The sequence below is a fragment of the Schistocerca piceifrons genome, chromosome 5 (assembly GCF_021461385.2).
Source record: "Schistocerca piceifrons isolate TAMUIC-IGC-003096 chromosome 5, iqSchPice1.1, whole genome shotgun sequence".
Classification (NCBI taxonomy): domain Eukaryota; kingdom Metazoa; phylum Arthropoda; class Insecta; order Orthoptera; family Acrididae; genus Schistocerca; species Schistocerca piceifrons.
In genome coordinates, this window is record NC_060142.1 from 149,002,276 (window position 1) to 149,024,046 (window position 21,771).

Consider the following 21,771-nt stretch of genomic DNA (forward strand, 5'->3'; position numbering starts at 1 on the left):
GTAACGAGACTTAAATCTGTTAGCCTATTTCTGGCTGCGGTGGCCGTGTGGTTCTAGGCGCTTCAGTCCGGAACCGCGAGACTGCTACGGTCGCAGGTTCGAATCCTGCCTCGGACATGTATGTATGTGATGTCCTTAGGTTAGTTAGTTTTAAGTAGTTCTAAGTTCTAGGGGACTGATGACCTCAGAAGTTAAGTCCCATAGTGCTCAGAGCCATTTGAACCATTTTTTAACCATACAGCTGCGGACAGTACCTATTGTTGTTTGACATCAGAGTTCGCTACAGACGCCTACTCAAAAACCATGCTGCAGCCCAGGTAACCTAAGTCAATACACGATACTACTATTGATGGAAAAAATGCGTCACAGTTCCAATTACATTTCAAAATTGTCGTGAAAAAAACAGCAATCGTAATGAACGGGTCATAAAGCAACACATACACTGGGAAAAATCGTTGTCCTAAAAGGCTGAAGAGGGGGTGGTAGTTGAACATGCATTCTCATCTATAGGCATCCCCACAAATTGCAGAAAATCGAGGCCCTCTTTCCTCATGCCTCCCCTCCCTCCCTCGCTCCTCCCTCCATCCACCTACGGGGAGGACACAAGCTTTTTCAAATGGCCAGCTGCTCCACCGAATGCATGACAGCACGAGCTGTCCGCACTAGCTAGGCCTTTTGCCCTTTGCTGTTTTTCTTGTGGTACGGGGCATGCCTTGAGGCGATGGCCTTAGTCAACAGAAAAGGGAAATTTAGCAGCACAACCGCGCCCCTCCGGAGAATGCTACTCATGGCTTTTTCAAAAGTCTGCTGCTTGAAAAACAGGAAGCCTTCCACCTAAAGCGACCACAGCGTCATAGTGCAGTGTTTCCAGTACAATGTGCTCCAGCGAGCACGCTGTTGGGCAGTTAGCGTTATCAAATGGTTCAAATGGCTCTGAGCACTATGGGACTTAACTTCTAAGGTCATCAGTCCCCTAGAACTTAGAACTACTTACACCTAACTAACCTAAGGACATCACACACACCCATGCACGAGGCTGGATTCGAAACTGCGACCGTAGCGGTCGCGCGGTTCCAGACTGTAGCGCCTTTAACCGCTTGGCCACCCAGGCCGGCAGTCAGCGTTATCGACGTGGACAAAAGCTACAAATACAATACAGCATACTGGCATCCACCAGAACAAAACCGTGATAAATTAGGGCTACCCCGACCGTGGGTTGTTTGTCTAAAGGGACAGCTGTGATATCTTAGAGAAATTGGCCACCACACCGTTGCGAGCACTGGGCTGTCACATTTGTTTTTAACATCGACTCCTATAATAAAGCAACTATTAAAAAAGAAAAACACAATCGCAACAATAATAAATGTACTCTATCCGCGAAAATAGGCACAGTCCATTTTGTTTCAGTTTTTTTTTTTTCAGCAAAATCGGTATAGTTCTTTATGTTCAACTGCAGGATACAACTCGCACCTCATTATTTTGTGACGTAAAGCGAAGTGCACCGCCACCGATCACAAATGATCAGCAGAGTCATGTCCACCCTGCGTAAAATCAGAAAAAAAGAAAGAAAAACTTCGACTATTTTGCTGCAAAAAAAATTACCGACCACTGCAGAATGTCCTTGTTATCTTGAAACCATCATTGGAGTAAGGAAAAAGCGAGATTTTAAACTCCAAAGAAAAAATCTATATTCAGCAATTTCTATAGGCTTCATAGACAAATTACTCGACCTGAGAGTGTGTCTCTCGCGTTCCGCGTCTGTAAAAAAATAATCTTTCATGCTAGTGTGTATTGCAAACGTTTCGGATGGGTGAAATAACATTAGAGAATACAATATTCCACGCCATTGACACACATGTCGGAAAAAAACACATACATTTTACGTTGAACATCAAGAAGCTATAATTCAAGAGGAAGTACCTATGTTGTACACTGTGGCAGGTCCCATTTTACCAATGCGATGCTATATCATACTAGCATTTACGAAACAAATCGTGAGAGCCTGCCTCGCTATGTGTAGGTGGAAGACTGAAATTTCGTTAAAAGATATCACCGCAACCAGAAAAAAAGAGAAAAGAAACAACTGTCAATAATTATTTCGTGGCATCCTAGCTATCTCCCCCACCCACCTGGTGGCATATCATTGATATCAATTTGATAGGCTAAGTAATTAAATTGTTCATGGGAGTCAGTTTGCATGCCGAGTAATTTTTTTTTCATTAGTCTGATTACACCCACCAGGTAGATCAAATGGGAATCCGTGGAGGGAAGACGAGGTTCTTTCCAAGAAACACTGTTGAGAACCGACATTTGAAGCTGACCGCAGAGGGAATCTACAACCCACACCATGCATTTCGCATAAGAACCGCGGTGTTAAAATCGCGATCGTAGCGACTTTGTTACCATCACCCTGCACAAAAAGCGATCTTAAGTCTTCAGGCACACATGAATCACTGATACCATTATTCTTTCTGGTAGAAATGCTGTCTGCAATTTGAAATCAAGTCTATCCATTCTACCACGCAGTTGCGTTGGATCACAGTGAAAAGTATAGAATTGTTTTTAGACAGTAACTCTGCGTCTTGTAACTGCTGTCCGCAGCTCGTGGTCGTGCGGTAGTGTTCTCGCTTCCCACACCCGGGTTCCCGGGTTCGATTCCCGGCGGGGTCAGGGATTTTCTCTGCCTCGTGATGACTGGCTGTTGTGTGATGTCCGTAGGTTAGTTAGGTTTAAGTAGTTCTAAGTTCTAAGGGACTGATGACCATAGATGTTAAGTCCCATAGTGCTCAGAGCCATTTGAACCAATTTTTTTTTTTTTTTTTTTTTTTTTTTTGTAATTGCTCGTTAGGCTCTGACCTGCCCTCCTTGCAGCATCTTCTATGTGATCATCCCATTTTAAGTCGAACCTGAACGGAAGTCGGAGAGTGCTGTACCTAAGACCTTCTGCATCTCGTGGAGAAACAGGAGGAGCAGAGTTAATGTGACAGGAGTGCGTTTTGACCATTCGGTGGAAATAGGAACATGTTGTCGTAGTTCTGCCAACCGTGTATAATGTGTTAGGCCAGCGCCAAATGAAACTTTCTCCTGCAACACGAGGTACTAGAAAAGATAGTACGAGCAGTTACAGTGGTGTTTCGTGTTGGGAAAATTAGGAAGACTCCACATCATACAGGGCATGGAGGAAGGAAAAGGATTTTGCTACTGCTTTGCGACACATCTCCAGAATGCAAACAGGTACTGCATCCCGAAGGAGATGCAGTACATTCACGTCTATCACCCAAACATTCTCTCCCACCTCGGTATTTTGTATCATTCAACAGAGAAGACCTAAGAACTATAAAAACTCCACTAATGTCATCTGTTAAAGAACTCGATGTTACCACGTCCCTGTCTTCTGATATATCGGAAATGAATGCAGTCTGTTTTCCGGCATTAACCATACGTGGTTATCCTATTAAATATGCAGGTATTGGTTCATTGGAGCATGTGGCTCGTATTCAAAGTCACTTTCACAGACCGTTTTAAAGTTTCATCCCCTGTACTGTAGGAGGACCATATCGAACAGACTATCAGTCGCACGAGAGGATTCCTGTATTGTTCCTTCATAAGCAGTTTAATAAGTCTTTTTTTTCGTTTGTAGCACATCCAATCAGGGTACACCACCATACACTTTGTTTTTCTATCATGTCAGCAGCAGCTAAGTCAACATTAACACATTTCGATCCTTTGGCTCTCACAGAAAGCTGAACATCGCATGGCGCAAACTATATAGCTACCACAACACAGACTGGTAGAAGTAAAACACAGAGGCGATGTTTCTCACTGACAAAAATGTGGAAATCATCGCAACATGTGGAAAATGGAAGAGTTTGCGGTATTACAGAGAGTTTCCAATAGCTCGTCGAAGGTGATGACCTATACAGTTAATCTCATCTTCCCCATCGACAGGGTAGCGGATGTCTCGGTGTTCCGCTTCGAAAATCATTGTTCCTTCATTTTCCAGTCATGTACATGATTACTGTTCCGGTGTTGACTATCGCCGGAAGTTGCTGTTCAGAACACGCATGTGGTAGTACAAATAAAAAGAGGTACTATTATTTTATTGCTGAAAACAGAAATTAAAAAAAATAAAAATAAAAACATGTGAAGGGCATCGCAGCATATGGAAATAGAATTAGTCTGCTGCACTGAGGAACGCTTCCAAACAACTGCATGAAGGTGATGGCCTCTACATTTAATACCATGCTCCACAGCGATAAGTAATATATATCCAACGTTCCGTCCAGGCTCCCTTCACCTCAACCGAATGGTGTCAGTTAATCATTATGCAGAAATCAACAGCGTACCCAGTGGACGGTCGAGATGGGAAAGACATCATTGATATGCGACAATGTACTGTAATACACACCTCAGTTGAGAGCGAGTCCTATATTTGCAATTTTACCTGTTGTTCCGTAATTTCAGCGCCAGTCAATGACACGGTAGAACGCTTCCCAGTTTCTACATCATCGCTAAATCACCCCTCGGCTACTTTGCAAGTACCATATACTAGATTTCCTATGCAGCTAGATGACTGTGCAGTACATCCAGTCAACTATATATACCAAAGTATACCAGACAGCGTCCTATACCGATGCAAAGAGGTTATCTACATATTTCCAGCACATCGATCATAGCGCAGAATTTACGATTACGACTGGCCATCTTTTCCTGTGTGGATGGAAGCCACAGAGTGTTGTCGCATAAGTAGGATAAAGCCGGAGATTGACAGATCCCTCCCAAATTGTCCTTGACCAATCCTTCCTGCAACACTAATCTTACCCACAGCAGCCATCCCAAAGCACAAGGTCTCCCCAGATGGGTGCGTGTCGAGTAGTGTCGCGTCCATCATTGGTGAGTAGCAGACATGAAAGCGTTACGTTGCTATAACAGACGGTTTATACATGATGGAGGTCCAGATGTATGGAGTTTGAAACATTTCACGGAAATTAACAGTACAATCAATTCCGAAGCATTATTCCACCGTCCAGAGTCAGTACCAGGAAGGTACTAGCGTGGGAGAAATGATCATAGAGCATAAACGCACACTCCGACGATTACACCGTTATGCATCTAAAAATGTTATACTGTTAAAGCCATATGGTATCGGACGTACTAGACATGCAGAATGCAACGCTCTTAATACTCTAATGGAGGCTATATTTGTCCAACATCAGACATACAACCACCCCGCAAGTATGTTACTTCGTTCACTACAGTGACAAATTTTAAAATGATATAACTACTTCCTTCTAAACTATTCCGGTATCTGCAGTGCGTCAGTGTGTATCCATAGCTCGAGCTGCTCATAAACCAACCAGAACGAAGTCTGAAGACTGTTGTTCTGTCTCTTAGGAAATTAATGGATTTTATACGTCTGTTTAAGTCGGAAATGTACGTACCCTCAGTCACACTTCCCAAGTTAGTCGTGCGTATCATTGTAACAGTAGTACTATCGGTTCTGACGGATGCGGCTATGTCTCACTAGAAAACAGAGCGAAGAAAAACCGACTTGAATATTTTCGAAAGCTGATACATTGAGGTACCACACACACGGTGCTGCAGGAAAATGCACACGAAGAAGCAGCAACTTCTTACGAGGGAGTTAGTACCACGATCAGTTGACAAAGGAGATATAACACTTATTGCTGTTGACAGTAGCATCACCGCAGCTCTGGTAGCACTCCTCCTGCACAAAGAAGTTCTGGTCTCATGTTAGATAGCTCTTATCATGTGTAGGATAATATAGCAATTTCATCCTAACACCACATCTCTCGAGTACACTCTAGGGAATGGTTTAAGTCTGATAAACGCAATGATTCTTCTCTTTAATACTTAAGGAATAACACTGTTTTAGAGAAGCAGCAGTAATTCGGAAATACATATATTCGACTGCACGTGTGAGAACGCAGTTATGGATTGGGATGCATATCTCGTGCCTCGTTTCATATGACGCCTCTGTGTAATACATATGTCACCTTTATTGGAGTGTGTGTTACGAAAACACACGTAGTTTACAGGAGGAGAGGAAAGGTTTAAAGTGAATGCAGCCAGAGCATAATTTTTAAGCTTTTCTCGGTCTTGAGTTACCGGGCACCCCCCCCCCCCCCCCCGCCCCCCCGCCATCCTCCTCAGTTCTCCGCATTTCGTGGCGCTTTTTCTCTAATTTTATGTATTCTCCGTTAGTTTAAGTAATTTTGGTTCAAATGGCTCTGAACATTATGCGACTTAACTTCTGAGGTCATCAGTCCCCTAGAACTTAGAACTACTTAAACCTAACTAGCCTAAGGACACCACACACATCCATGCCCGAGGCAGAATTCGAACCTGCGACAGTAGTGGTCGCACGGTTCCAAACTGTAACGCCTAGAACCGCTCGGCCAGCTTAAGTAATTTTGCAAGTTGTTTTCGCAGTTTTACATATTTCGTCGTATTTCCCTCAATTTCACTTATTCCCATCAATTTGTCGTAATTGAATCAGGTTTTCGTCGATTTTTATGGATTTTATGTCCTTTTTCATATTTTTTTTAATATTTTACCGTACAGACGTTATTGCCTCATCAGTGAAGTTGTGTCTTTGTTGTGTGTTACGGAAATAGAACAGCGGAATTTAGAGGAACGTTATGCCGTCAAGTTTTATGTTGAACTTCGGGAATCCGCAAGAGTGCCCTCTGCGATGTTGAAACGGGCCTATGGGGAATATTCGTTATCAAGAGCCCAAGTTTTCCCCTAACGCAAATCATTTTTCGGAGACCGAGAACACGCTGTAGATGAACATTGCTCAGGGAGACCTTCAACTGCAAAAACCTACGAAAACGTCGAAAGTGTGCGTGTTCAGACCACCCTTTAACAAAAAGAATGATTGGTGACGTGTTAAACTAAGGGTGACGTGAGTAAGACAAGTGGATGCTGCATCATGGCAACGCACCATGTCACGTTGCCACTTCTATCGCGGAATTTTTTAACTCAAAAGGCATTCCTCTTGTTCCGCATCCGCCCTATTCACCTAATCTGAGTCCATTTGACTTTTTTCTTTTCCCGAAATTGAAAAATGCCTCTCAAGGACAACATTTTTGGAGTCTGGAGAACATTCAAAAGGACGTGACTGAATTGTTAAAGGTCTTACCAGTTAAAGCCTTTCAGCGCTGTTACCAGGACTGGGAACGATGACTCCGTCGGTGTATGGCTGCCGAAGGCAACAACTTTGACCATGACAAAATTGTTGTTTGATAAAATAAGAACTTTGGTAGATATAAATTAAGAGTCATTACTTTTCTCACACACCTCGTATGTAATAGATAAATACACATATATAATATTTAAAGGATAAACGTTGTTAGCGAAGATCTTGAAAAGTTCTTCACTGATCAGTTTAAATTTTTCGCGATTCTCTAATTAATGTCCAGACGGATATAGACTACATATTGTTTTTAATATGACTGTAATACATAAAGAAGGAACCATGTTAGCAAAAATATCTAGAAGCTTTTTAAAAATATACTTTAAATTTTTACACGATACTCATATTCTGGAATGAAGTCGAATTAAATCGGGTGATGCTGAGGGAATTAAATTACGAGGGTCACTCAAAAAGAAATTCACACTATTTTTGTAAATATACAGTTTTCATTCTGCATGTGTGAAAGTTTTAGTGTGTAGATACATCCTTCCCGCCTGTTTTCAAACTTAGTTCAACCTGTTCCCGTGAGTGGCGCCGTCACAGCATGTCTTCAAGATAGCTGCTACACTTGACGTTCGTCAGAAGCAACGTGCTGTCAAAGAATTCGTGTGCTGTGAAAACGAGACAGTGGGAAACATCCACAAGAGGTCGAGAAAGGTGTATGGAGATGCTGTTATCGATCGCAGTACAGTTAGTCAGTGGGCAAGCAGGTTACGTGGACTATAAATAGTTTAGACAAGATGAGAATAGAAGCTTTCGAAATGTGGTGCTACACAAGAACACTGAAGATTAGATGGGTAGAACACATAACTAATGAGGAGGTATTGAATAGAATTTGGGAGAAGAGAAATTTGTGGCACAATTTGAGTAGAAGAAGGGATCGGTTGGTAGGACATATTCTGAGGCATCAAAGAATCACCAATTTAGTATTGGAGGACAGCGTGGAAGGTAAAAATCGTAGAGGGAGACCAAGAGATGAGTACACTAAACAGATTCAGAAAGATGTAGGTTGCAGTAGGTACTGGGAGATTAAGCAGCTTGCACAGGACAGAGTAGCACGGAGCGCTGCGTCGAACCAGTCTCTGGACTGAAGACCACAACAACAACACTCAAATAAGCATTCAAACGGACATAAGCTGAATTTTTTTTAAATATGTAAGGTGTAGAAGTATATATTTACACTGAAAGTTCTCTTTAAATAATAACAAATATGACTGACGTACTGTTTCTGATTGTAAGCTCTGAACTGTAATAGTAAATGAACTGTCGTAATGCAACTTGAAGTGTCGAAATGTGAAAGCAAAGCTGCACTTGTAATAATAATTAATTGTCGTAACGAAAAGGGAAGAATTTCATACTGCAAGAGTTATCAATCTGACCGCAAGAATTGTGAACAGTATAAACTGCCTGATTAATGAACTTTGACATGAAACCTACAATAATTAGTTCTGCAAAACTGATCTCTGAATTACATTACTTGGCCCTGATTGAACAAACAAAAAAAAAATCAAAATATTTGCTCCTTATACTTACAATGCGCAAATCTGGATTACGTGTTACAGTAGTGCTCTGTCTTGCGCGCCGCTACGCTAAAGCTGCAAATTACTGTATCTACACAGAGACATTGGAGAGGTGGAATGAGTTCTCTGTTGCCGCGTGTGGTAGCCGCGTGGTCTGGGGCGCCTTGTCACAGTTCGCGCGACTCCCCCCGTCGGAGGTTCGAGTCCTCCCTCAGGCATGGGTGTGTGTGTTGTCGTGAGCATATGTTAGTTTAAGCTAGTTTACTTAGTGTGTAAGCCTAGGGACCGATGATCTCAGCACTTTGGTTCCACTTAGCTCAAATCTCCAAATTTGAGTTCTCTGTTAGTTGAAAATCGAAGATTTTTCAGAACACACTTGGTTCTACGATCAATAAAAAATTGTAAGAGAAAGGTTCGTAAAAAATGAAATATGTGCATAAATGACAACACAAATTTTTCTGTATACCGTGAAAAAGTGCTCATGCCGATTTTAAATTTGATGAACGTCTTAACATCCAAACAATACACTTAACATCCAGAAAATACACTAAACATCCAAACAGTACACTCGTATACAAGTACGAGGGTCACTCCAAAAGAAATGCACACTATTTTTTTTAATCCATCTTTTATTCTACATGTCTGAAAGTTTTACAGTGTTTAGATACATCCTTTAGAAACAGTATTTTCATTTCTCCACATAATTTCCATCCCTCTTAACTGCCTTACGCCATCTTGTAACCCGCGCCTGTATACCCGCACGGTAAAAATCTGGACCAATCTGTTGGAGCCATTGTTTGGCAGCGTGTACAAGATAGTCACCATCTTCAAACCTTGTTCCACGAAGAGACGCTTTCAGTTTCCCAAAGAGATGATAGTCACATGGAGCCAGGTCAGTGTTGTCCATCCGAGTTTTGTGATCGTTTCCACGGTTTTTTGACTGACATGTGGCCGTGCATTGTCGTGCAACAGCAAAACATCCTGCTTTTGCCGATGTGGTCGAACACGACTCAGTCGAGCTTGAAGTTTCTTCAGTGTCGTCACATATGCATCAGAATTTATGGTGGTTCCACTTGGCATGATGTCCACAAGCAAGAGTCCTTCGGAATGGAAAAACACCGTAGCCATAACTTTCCAAGCAGAAGGTGTGGTTTAGAATTTTTTTTTCCTTGGGTGAATTTGCATGATGCCACTCCCTTGCTTGCCTCTTCGTCTCTGGCGAAAAATGATGGAGCCATGTTTCATCACCTGTCACAATTCTTCTAAGAAATTCATCGACACCATTCTCGTACTGTTCCAAAAGTTCGCTGCATACCGTTTTTCTTGTTTCTTTGTGAGCCACTGTCAACATCCTTGGAACCCACCTGGCACAGACCTTTTTTAACGCCAACACTTTCAGTATTCTGCAAACAGTTCCTTCCCCTATCGCAACGTAGCGTGACAATTCGTTCACTGTGATGCGTCTGTCACCCGTCACCAATTCGTTAACTCTCTGAGATTGTCTGGAGTGTGTGCAGTACGAGGCCTGCCGCTGCGAGGGCAATCCTCAATATTGCCGTGCCCTCTTTCACACGTAACCTGCTTTCCCACCGACTAACTGTACTGCGATCGACAGCAGCATCTCCATACACCTTTTTCGACCTCTTGTGGATGTTTCCCACTGTCTCGTTTTCACAGCACACGAATTCTTTGACAGCACGTTGCTTCCGACGAACGTCAAGAGTAGCGGGCGGCTGTCTTGAAGACATGCTGTGACGGCGCCACTCACGGGAACAGGTTGAACTAACAAGGGGAGGCCACGCCGTTTCGAATTCGGATTTACTGCAAACTTCGTACACTCGTAGTACTCGAAGAGGACAAGAAAACGTGTAAGCAGTAGCGCGTACCTCTCAAGCGTTATTGAGAAAATCGCAAGATAATTTCGGTCGTCGAATATATATTTGTGCGTGGGCAATTTAACCATGAAGCGGCTGCGGCTGAGTTGTGCCGGCACGGTAACTCAGAGGGTCGTGCTGGTTTAGTGTAATGGCTAGCACAACCTCCTAGTAACCAGGAGACCCGGGTTTGAATCCTGATGCCAGCAAAAATTTGCCGGCACGGTAGCTCAGCGTGTCCGGTCAGAGAGCCGGTTGGCCTCTGTAACAAAAAACTGAGTGGAAGGATCAACCACCGATCTTGAGCAGGATGTCTTGCGACGTCCGCAACGACCAAACACAACGATCAACAACGAACAAACTGTAAAAAAAAAAAAAAAACAGGGTTAGCTGACCTCTGTATTAAAAAAACTGAGTTAATGGGTAAACGACGAACTGAAACGGGTGTCTTGCGACGTCCGGCCCGAGCAGATGCAACGAACGAAAACGAACGAAATGAGATTGAAAAAAAAAAGAAAAAAGCGTGTTTGGTCAGAGCGTTGGCCACCCTTCATAATAAAATAACTGAGCGAACGGATGAACGAACAAACTGCAGGGGTGTCATCGGACGTCCGCGCTGAACAAATTCAGCAAACAATACAGAACAAAATTAAAAAAAAAAAAAAAAAGAGTTTGGCGTTAAGCCGCTGGATCGCTGGATCGAGTTCCGTCCGTCAGTTTTTTTTATTTTCAACACAGTTATTTTCTTTATTATTTATATTGTAATTGACGTAATGGGGAAAATACGTGTAATCGGATGAACTTTTATTAAATTTACAATGTTATTTGGCACTCTACTAATTTTTATCATCATAAATAATTTTTTTGGTCATCAATCTACTGACTGGTTTGATGCGGCCCGCCACGAATTCCTTTCCTGTGCTAACCTCTTCATCTCACAGTAGCACTTGCAACCCACGTCCTCAATTATTTGCTTGACGTATTCCAATCTCTGTCTTCCTCTACAGTTTTTGCCCTATACAGCTCCCTCTAGTACCATGGGAGTCATTCCCTCATGTCTTAGCAAATGTCCTATCATCCTGTCCCTTCTCCTTATCAGTGTTTTCCACATATTCCTTTCCTCTCCGATTCTGCGTAGAACCTCCTCATTCTTTACCTTATCAGTCCACCTAATTTTCAACATTCGTCTATAGCACCACATCTCAAATGCTTCGATTCTCTTCTGTTCCGGTTTTCCCACAGTCCATGTTTCATTACCATACAATGCTGTACTCCAGACGTACATCCTCAGAAATTTCTTCCTCAAATTAAGGCCGGTATTTGATATTAGTAGACTTCTCTTGGCCAGAAATGCCTTTTTTGCCATAGCGAGTCTGCTTTTGATGTCCTCCTTGCTCCGTCCGTCATTGGTTATTTTACTGCCTAGGTAGCAGAATTCCTTAACTTCATTGACTTCGTGACCATCAATCCTGATGTTAAGTTTCTCGCTGTTTTCATTTCTACTACTTCTCATTACCTTCGTCTTTCTCCGATTTACTCTCAAACCATACTGTGTACTCATTAGACTGTTCACTCTGTTCAGCAGATCATTTAATTCTTCTTCACTTTCACTCAGGATAGCAATGTCATCAGCGAATCGTATCATTGATATCCTTACACCTTGTATTTTAATTCCACTCCTGAACCTTTCTTTTATTTCCATCATTGCTTCCGCGATGTACAGATTGAAGAGTAGGGGCGAAAGGCTACAGCCTTGTCTTCACCCTTCTTAATACGAGCACTTCGTTCTTGATCGTCCACTCTTATTATTCCCTCTTGGTTGTTGTACATATTGTATATGACCCGTCTCTCCCTATAGCTTACCCCTACTTTTTTCAGAATCTCGAACAGCTTGCACCATTTTATATTGTCGAACGCTTTTTCCAGGTCGACAAATCCTATGAAAGTGTCTCGATTTTTCTTTAGCCTTGCTTCCATTACTAGCCGTAACGTCAGAATTGCCTCTCTCGTCCCTTTACTTTTCCTTAAGCCAAACTGATCGTCACCTAGCGCATTCTCAGTTTTCTCTTCCATTCTACTGTATATTATTCTTGTAAGCAGCTTCGATGCATGAGCTGTTAAGCTGATTGTGCGATAATTCTCGCACTTGTCAGCTCTTGCCGTCTTCGCAATTGTGTGGATGATGCTTTTCCGAAAGTCAGATGGTATGTCGCCAGACTCATATATTCTACACACCAACGTGAATAGTTATTTTGTTGCCACTTCCCCCAATGATTTCAGAAATTCTAATGGAATGTTACCTATCCCTTCTGCCTTATTTGACCGTAAGTCCTCCAAAGCTCTTTTAAATTGCGACTCTAATACTGGGTCCCCTATCTCTTCTAAATCGACTGCTGTTTCTTCTTCTATCACATCAGACAAATCTTCACCCTCATAGAGGCTTTCAATGTATTCTTTCCACCTATCTGCTCTCTCCTCTGCATTTAACAGTGGAATTTGGCTCTGAGCACTATGGGACTCAACTGCTGAGGTCATTATTCCCCTAGAACTTAGAACTACTTAAACCTAACTAACCTAAGGACATTCCAAGTATACCTACTCCTCTTGTGATTCTTGAACAGGGTATTCCCTTTTACTAGCTGAAACTTGTTACAGAACTCAATTAGTCTTTCTCCTCTTTCATTCCTTGTCCCAAGCCCATATTCCCCTGTAACCTTTTCTTCTACTCCTTCCCCTACAACTGCATTCCAGTCGCCCATGACTATTAGATTTTCGTCCCCCTTTACATACTGCATTGCCCTTTCAATATCCTCATACACTTTCTCTATCTGTTCATCTTCAGCTTGCGACGTCGGCATGTATACCTGAACTATCGTTGCCGGTGTTGGTCTGCTGTCGATTCTGATTAGAACAACCCGGTCACTGAACTGTTCACAGTAACACACCCTCTGCCCTACCTTCCTATTCATAACGAATCCTACACCTGTAATACCATTTTCTGCTGCTGTTGATATTACCCGATACTCATCTGACGAGAAATCCTTGTCTTCCTTCCACTTCACTTCACTGACCCCTACTATATCTAGACTGAGCCTTTGCATTTCCCTTTTCAGATTTTCTAGTTTCCCTACCACATTCAAGCTTCTGACATTCCACGCCCCGACTCGTAGAACATTATCCTTCCGTTGATTATTCAATCTTTTTCTCATGGTAACCTTCCCCTTGGCAGTCCCATCCCGGAGATCCGAATGGGGGACTGTTCTGGAATCTTTTGCCAATGAAGAGATCATCATGATACTTCTTCAATTACAGGCCACATGTCCCGTGGATACACGTTACGTGTCTTTAATGCAGTGGTTTCCATTGCCTTCTGCATCCTCATGTCGTTGATCATTGCTGATTCTTCCGCCTTTAGGGGCAAATTCCCACCCCTAGGACAAGAGAGTGCCCTGAACCTCTATCCGCTCCTCCGCCCTCTTTGACAAGGCCGTTGGCAAAATGAGGCTAACTTCTTATGCCGGAATTCTTCGGCCACCAATTCTGATTATTTATCAAAATTTACTTCATAACTATTGAGTAGTATACGACCAAACGCATAAAGTGATACTGAAAATGTATGCTTGTCCGTGATTTGAGAAATCGTTTATACCTGGAAGGAGCCCGAACTGACTTGTCATCCCCAAGTTTTGACCGGCACAGACGGTTTTCGAAAGACTTACAATTAATCGTCGCTTTCGACATTACGAGTACAAGTTTCAGGTTGGTATTTTTCGTAAAGACATGGCAAACGTAACGTTAAACGGCACCAGCTGCATTGAATAAATGCTGTGTTTCCGCATACGCAAGGTCCTTTGATGTTTTCCGTGGAAAAACAAACTTTGTTAACATTTTCAAAAACCTCTCTTTCAGGCGATAGTTTGGAAGCAAACCATGCATAACGCAGTATTTCCTTAAAAATCGGTTCTGATAATTGGTTATGCAGTATCGAGTGTATTTTAATAGCGTCTTCGAAGAAGCAATTTCTCGTTCTCTTTCGATTAAATACGAACAGTTTTGAGGACACGGACAAGCATACATTTTCAGTATCACTCTATGCGTTTGGTCGATTACTAGTCGATGGTTATGAATATTACATTATTTGTCATAATAAAATTTAGTAGACTGCCAAATAACATTGTAAATTTAATAAAAGTTCATCCGATTACTCGTATTTTTCCCATTATATCAATTGTAATATAAATAGCAAAGAAAAAGACTGTGTTGAAAATAAAAAAAACTGATGAACGGAACTCGATCCAGCGATCCAGCGGCTTGAACGCGAAACACTTAAAAACAAAAAAAAATGTTCTGTATTGTTCGCTGAATTTGTTCAGGGCGGACGTGCGATGACACCCGTTCAGTTCGTTCGTTCATACATTCGCTCAGTTTTTTTATTATAAAGGGTAACTAACGCTCGGACGGAACACGCTTTTTTTTTAAATCTCATTTTGTTCGCTTTTTGTTCGTTGCATCTTCCCGGGGTGGACGTCGTAAGACATCCGTTTAAGTTCGTTGTTGATCGATTAGCTCAGTTTTTTTTTTTAATTACAGAGGGATGCTAACCCTCTGACCGAGCACGCTGAGCTACCGATCCGGCACCAATCGGCCTCAGCCGCTTCATGGTTAAAATAACCACACACAGATATATATTCGACGACCGAAATTATCTTGCTTACACGTTTTGTTGTCCTCATTGAGTACTAAGAGTGTGCGAAGTTTGCAGTAAATCTGCGTTCCAAACGTCGTGGCCTCCCCTTGTAAGTTTGAAAACAAGCGAGAAGGAGGTATCTATATACTGTAAAACTTTCACGCATGCAGAATGAAAACTGTATTTTTACAAAAATAGTGTGCATATCTTTTGGAGTGACCCTTGTACATCACCTCAACCGATTTCCGTCCCATTCGGATAATTCCCTCGTGGTGCCATTCCTCCTGGGGACACCCCGTATAGGGAACCCACTGGTGTCTAACCCTGGACCACCTAGCTCGGACACACGTTAGGTGACTGCGGAAGAGCGTGACCGAAGCGGCCTGCTTTCCCGCGTGCCGTGCCACATCGGCCGGCACCACGCCCTGTGCACTGCGCACGCGCAGCCCCTACATCCCGTGGACCCCCAGCGCCGCGATAAGCATCGCATCAGCCCGCCTCGTCTCCAGGGCTGCCGGCCACGCCCCCTCCAGCCACGCAAGCCGGACCGCGCTCTGCGCCCACATTAGCCGCCTGGTTAACCAGTCGCTCAGCCCACCGCATAAATCTCCGCCTAACTCCGCCGTACCCAGCGCTCCATAAATTTGTCAGGCCGCGGGACGGAGTCACAATAACTGTATTTACTGCCTGCTGCACGCCGGAGCTCAGATATAGTAAACACGGAACTGCCCCGAAGGCACATACACGAAGCGTAATTGCTCCATCAGGCTCACAAAATCGTTTCTATGCGACCTGATTTTTACTTTAATAACTAGCGAAACTTGCGCGGTAAGGAGAGAATTGTGAATAACAGTTTCTCTTTGGCCATCCGCCAAGCTACATATCCCCGGTTTTTTTTATTTACTTTTGGCTTGGGCAGCTAAGACAAAAAATGGTTCAAATGGCGCTGAGCACTGTGGGACTTAACTTCTGAGGTCATCAGTCCCCTAGAACTTAGAACTACTTAAACCTAACTAACCTAAGGACATCACACACATCCATGCCCAAGGCAGGATTCGAACCTGCGACAGTCGCAGTCGCGCGGTTCCATACTGAAGCGCCAAGAACAGCATGGCCACACCGGCCGGCGGCAACAAAGACCACACAGCCAGCTGTACTTACAAAAGTGCCATATTCATATAATAGAATACAGTAGAACAGTACAAAAGTAGAACAGTAAAAAAAATCGATGTGCAAACACAACTTCTTATCGTAAAATACACTACTGGCCATTAAAATTGCTACACAAACAGAGGTTTGCAGATGATAAACGGGTATTCACTGGACAAATATATTATACTAGAACTGACGTAGCCGGCCGAAGTGGCCGTGAGGTTAAAGGCGCAGCAGTCTGGAACCGCAAGACCGCTACGGTCGCAGGTTCGAATCCTGCCTCGGGCATGGATGTTTGTGATGTCCTTAGGTTAGTTAGGTTTAACTAGTTCTAAGTTCTAGGGGACTAATGACCTCAGCAGTTGCGTCCCATAGTGCTCAGAGCCATTTGAACCATTTTTTAGAACTGAGGTGTGATTACATTTTCACGCAATTTGAGTGCACAGATCTTGAGAAATTAGTACCCAGAACAACCATCTCTGCCCATAATAACGGCCTTGATATGCCTGGGCATTGCGTTAAACAGACTTTGGATGGCGTGTACAGGTACAGATGCCCATGCAGCTTCAACACGATACCACAGTTCATCAAGAGAAGTGACTGGCATATTGTGACGATCCAGTTGCTCGTCCACCATTGACCAGACGTTTTCAGTTGGTGAGAGATCTGGAGAATGTGCTGGCCAGGGCAGCAGTCGAACATTTTCTGTATCCAGAAAGGCCCGTACAGGACCTGCAACATGCGGTCGTGCATTATCCTGCTGAAATGTACGATTTCGCAGGGACCGAATGAAGGGTAGAATCACGGGTCGTAACACATCTGAAATGTAACACCCACTGTTCAAAGTGCCGTCAATGCGAACAAGAGGTGGTATGGCACGCCATACCATCACGCCGGGTAATACGCCAGTATGGCGATGACGAATACACGCTTCCAATGTGCGTCCTCCTCGATGTCGCCAAACACGGATGCGACCACCATGATGCTGTAAACAGAACCTGGTTTCATCCGAAAAAATGGCGTTTTGCCAATCGTGCACCCAGGTTCGTCGTTGAGTGCACCATCGCAGGCGCTCCTGTCTGTGATGATGCGTCAGGGTTAACCGCAGCCATTGTCTCCGAGCTGACAGTCCATGCCGCTGCAAACGTCGTCGAACTGTTTGTGCAGATGGTTGTTGTCCTGCAAACGTCCCCATCTGTTGACTCAGGGACCGAGACATGGCTGCACGATCCGTTACAGCCATGCGGATAAGATGCCCATCATCTCGAGTGCTAGTGATACGAGGCCGTTGGGATCCACTCTCCTGAACCCACCGATTCCATATTCTGCTAACAGTCATTGGATCTCGACCAACGGGAGCAGCAGTGTCGCGATACGATAAACCGGTATTCGCGATAGGCTACAATCCGACCTTTATCAAAGTCAGAAATCTGATGGTACCGCTTTCTCCTTCTTACACGAGGCATCACAACAACGTTTCACCAGACAACGCTGGTCAGCTGCTGTTTGTGTATGAGAAATCGTTTGGAAACTTTCCTCGTGACAGCACTTAGTAGGTGTCGCCACCGGCGCCAACCTTGCGTGAATGCTCTGAAAAGCTAATCATTTGCATATCATAGCATATTCTTCCTGTCGGTTAAATTTTGCGTCTGTAGCACGTCATCTTCGTGGTGTAGCAATTTTGATGGCCAGTAGTGTAAGAACACTAAAAGAAGAACACCAGGCAGCCAGCAGGAGGTGCAACAGCACCAAGTTCATATTATTGCAATTTTCACAATAGAACAATGATAAGAGTGTGAAGTAGAAAAATAAGTTCGTTATATAAAGTAAAAAAGACACAAAATTACGACCCTGGTTTGGAACCGGGCCGTTTCCAGAGGAGAATGACAACTACGGCAAGTTATAACTGAAAGCTGCATAACGGCGTCGTTTACAAAAATCAGTTCTTAATGAAACACAAACAGACGTCCCGGTTTTCAAACCGGCCTGGTTCCATGGGAAGAAAAGATCCAAACAACTTACAGATCCGGCGTCTTTCATATATGTGTATCGAGCCGGTGCGCCGGCCTCTGTGGCCGAGCGGTTCTAGGCGCTTCAATCTGGAACCGCGCTGCTGCTACAGTCGCAGCTTCGAATCCTACCTCGGGCATGGTTGTGTGTGATGACCCTTAGGTTAGTTAGGTTTAAGTAATTCTGTCTAGGGGACTGATGACCTCAGATGTTAATTCAAATAGTGCTTAGAGTCATTTGAACCATTTGAATCGAACCGGCGAAGTAAAGCAGTTACTCTTATAGGATCGGGCAATATCTCCTTTCACGCAATTTTCTGTACAAGACCGCCTATGCGACTAAGTACCTGGTACACGCCATTATGACGTGGATCAGATCCTCCACCGTCGTTGTTTCCTGATCACAGTGTCCAGAAGCGATGATTTTTCAACTGGTATGGGTGGACTGGGTAATACCAGTATTCCAGCTTCATGCAGATGAGAGAGGCCACGTGACCTCCACTAAGCTTCACCGAAGTGAACCATGGCCTAGAAGAGACGTTGGATTGCAAGGCCACCAGGTGTCCGCTCTTGTAATGCTGGGATACGTGCCATTCACAATTCCAATCGTGATAAGCATCTTTTTTGACCATCGAGTTGAAATCCGAGGAAAAGACTGGCGTTGGGCGCAAGTATCCTCCCATAGTGCACATCTTGGCGAGGCGGTCATCAGTTTCATTATGGAGAATACCTTTAAGCCATTTTATCCAGAGTAAGTGGACTTTAATGCCCAATGTTCGCACGTCTACTATGGCCTCGAAGACCTATTTATTAGTCTGTTTATCACACGTCGGTTGTTGTAGTTTCTGCAATACGCTTTGGGAATCCTTGAGGCATGTTCCAGACTTAAGGCTCGATTTAGACTTCAAGCCACACCGTTCATCCAGTTACGAGAATACGCTACTGTGAGTCAACACTCATGTTTGAGCGGACGACAGTGTAGTCTTACTAGTCGCTTCCTTTTGTCCTTTCTCAGATGCTATCCCTATTGACATCTTTAACTTACAACAACTCACCCAGATTGGCTAGTGACATTTCTTAGAACAGTCACTCAAGTCAATATCGATCATAGACCATACTCTCCCACCACTGCCGTGTTAACATTTGACGTCAACGTCTAAGTCATGTGACGAAGGTCAAACAACCGAACTCCCAGAATGAAAATTTCACTCTACAGCGGAGTGTGCGCTGATATGAAACTTCCTGATAGATTAAAACTGTGTGCGGGACCGAGACTGGAACTCGGGACCTTTACCTTTCGCGGGCAAGTGCTCTACCAACTGAGCTACCCAAGCACGACTCACGCCCCTCCTCACAGCTTTAATTCCGCCAGTACCTCGTCTCCTACCTTCCAAACTTCACAGAAGCTCTCCTGGGAACCTTGATGAACTAGCACTACTGGAAGAAAGGATATTGCGGAGACATGGCTTAGCCACAGCCTGGGGGATTTTTCTAGAAACCGAATTCCTGTCATAACGCACTACGCGAATTGCAGCCGTCAGTTAAGGTTTTTCTCATTTATAGCTGAAATCAAGCGTTGAAAGATTGTTATGTTAGTATTATAGTGGTATAACTACCATAATCCCTCCGAAATGCTCAGTATTAGTGCGATCGTTAGCTTTTTTACGTATGGCCAGGTGGAAGGATAACGAACAATTTGAGACATTGTATTGGCATGTCCTTCTGTTTACAAGCTTCCTGCTCCCGCTGCAATGTGAGCGGCTGATCCCAGCGGAGGTTAGAGTCCTCCCTCGGGCATGGGTGTGTGTGTTGGTCCTTAAGATACTTTAGGTTACGTAGTGTGTAAGCTTAGGGACTGATGACCTCAGCAGTTAAGTACCATAAGATCTGACACACATTTGAACATTTTTTTTTTTTTTTTTACAATGTGAATCATTTAGTTTGCTCGCCTCCATAGCAGTAGAATAAATAATATCAATTTGACAGGAAGCATTTAGTTTTCTGACTGTTCCCCGACAACACGTGTGACATTTTTGATTAAGCTTTTATAAGAAATGACACCCATTTCTATCTTTAGTGCCCAGTTTCACACGAAATAGTTAATAATCGTCTCTGTTTTATGACTTTTACTTACTACTGTACAGGTAGCGTAACAATATCAAGGTAAAAAGCACAATACACTGACGGAAAAAAAATCGCAACACCAGAAAATAACTAATGTAGAGAAATGAAATTTCGGGAATACATTTCTCTATGTAACATATTTTAGTGATTAACATTATAAAATCATAAGTTAATGTTACCCCGAGGTAATAAAATGTATAACCACCAGTATGTTGAATGCAAGCAAACAAACGTGCATATATTGTGTTGCGCAGGTGCCGGATGCCAGCTTGTGGGATCGAGTTTCATGCCTGCTGCTCTTGGCCATTCAATACAGGACGGTCAATGCTGTTTATAGATGATGCTGGAGGGGTCCCATATTTTGTTCTATTGGAGACTGATCGGGTGACGAGCAGGCTAAGGCAACCTGTCGACACTCCGTAGAGCATATTGGATTACAAAAGCGGTATGTGGCTGAAAGTTATCCTGTTGTAATACACCCGCTGGAAAGCTGGTCGAATCACCAGATTGACCTACAAATTTGCTGCGAGTGTTCGTGGGATGACCATGAGAGTGCCCCTGCTATCATAGCAGATTGCAGCCCAAGTGTAGGTCCAATTGGTCTCCTCCCGAACAGACCATGAAGGCTCAAAGGTACCGACCGGCCGCCGTGTCATCCTCAGCCCACAGGCGTCACTGGATGCGGATATGGAGGGGCATGTGTTCAGCACACCGCTCTCCCGGCCGTATGTCAGTTTCCGAGACCAGAGCCGCTACTTCTCAATGAAGTAGCTCAGTTTGCCTCACAAGGGCTGAGTGCACCCCGCTTGCCAACAGCGCTCGGCAGACCGGATGGTCACCCGCCCAAGTGCTAGCCCAGCCCAACAGCGCTTGACTTCGGTGATCCGACGGGAACCGGTGTTACCACTGCGGCAAGGCCGTTGCCCCAGTGCGTCTCGCATTCAGGTATGTTAGTTGGAGGCCATCAACCGGCCTCCTCCTAACCGACAAATGGCCATCACTGCCACCGAGGCAGAGCCAGCATTCTTCAGAAAACGCAACAGACCTCCACCCTGCCCTACAAGAGCCTTCGCTTGACACTATAAAGTCGCAGGTGGTGGTGGTGGTTTGGGGTCTGTGGAATGAATGCACGCTGCAGGGTGTCTGGCTCTCAGCTTCCCTTGAAGTAATCGATTTTTGACAGTTC

At 43.9% G+C, this 21,771-nt stretch overlaps 1 pseudogene; it reads right to left on the reverse strand.

The window, feature by feature from the left end:
- Positions 1-21,392: 21,392 nt before the first annotated feature.
- On the reverse strand, positions 21,393-21,510 carry LOC124799782 (annotated as a pseudogene).
- Positions 21,511-21,771: the final 261 nt, after the last annotated feature.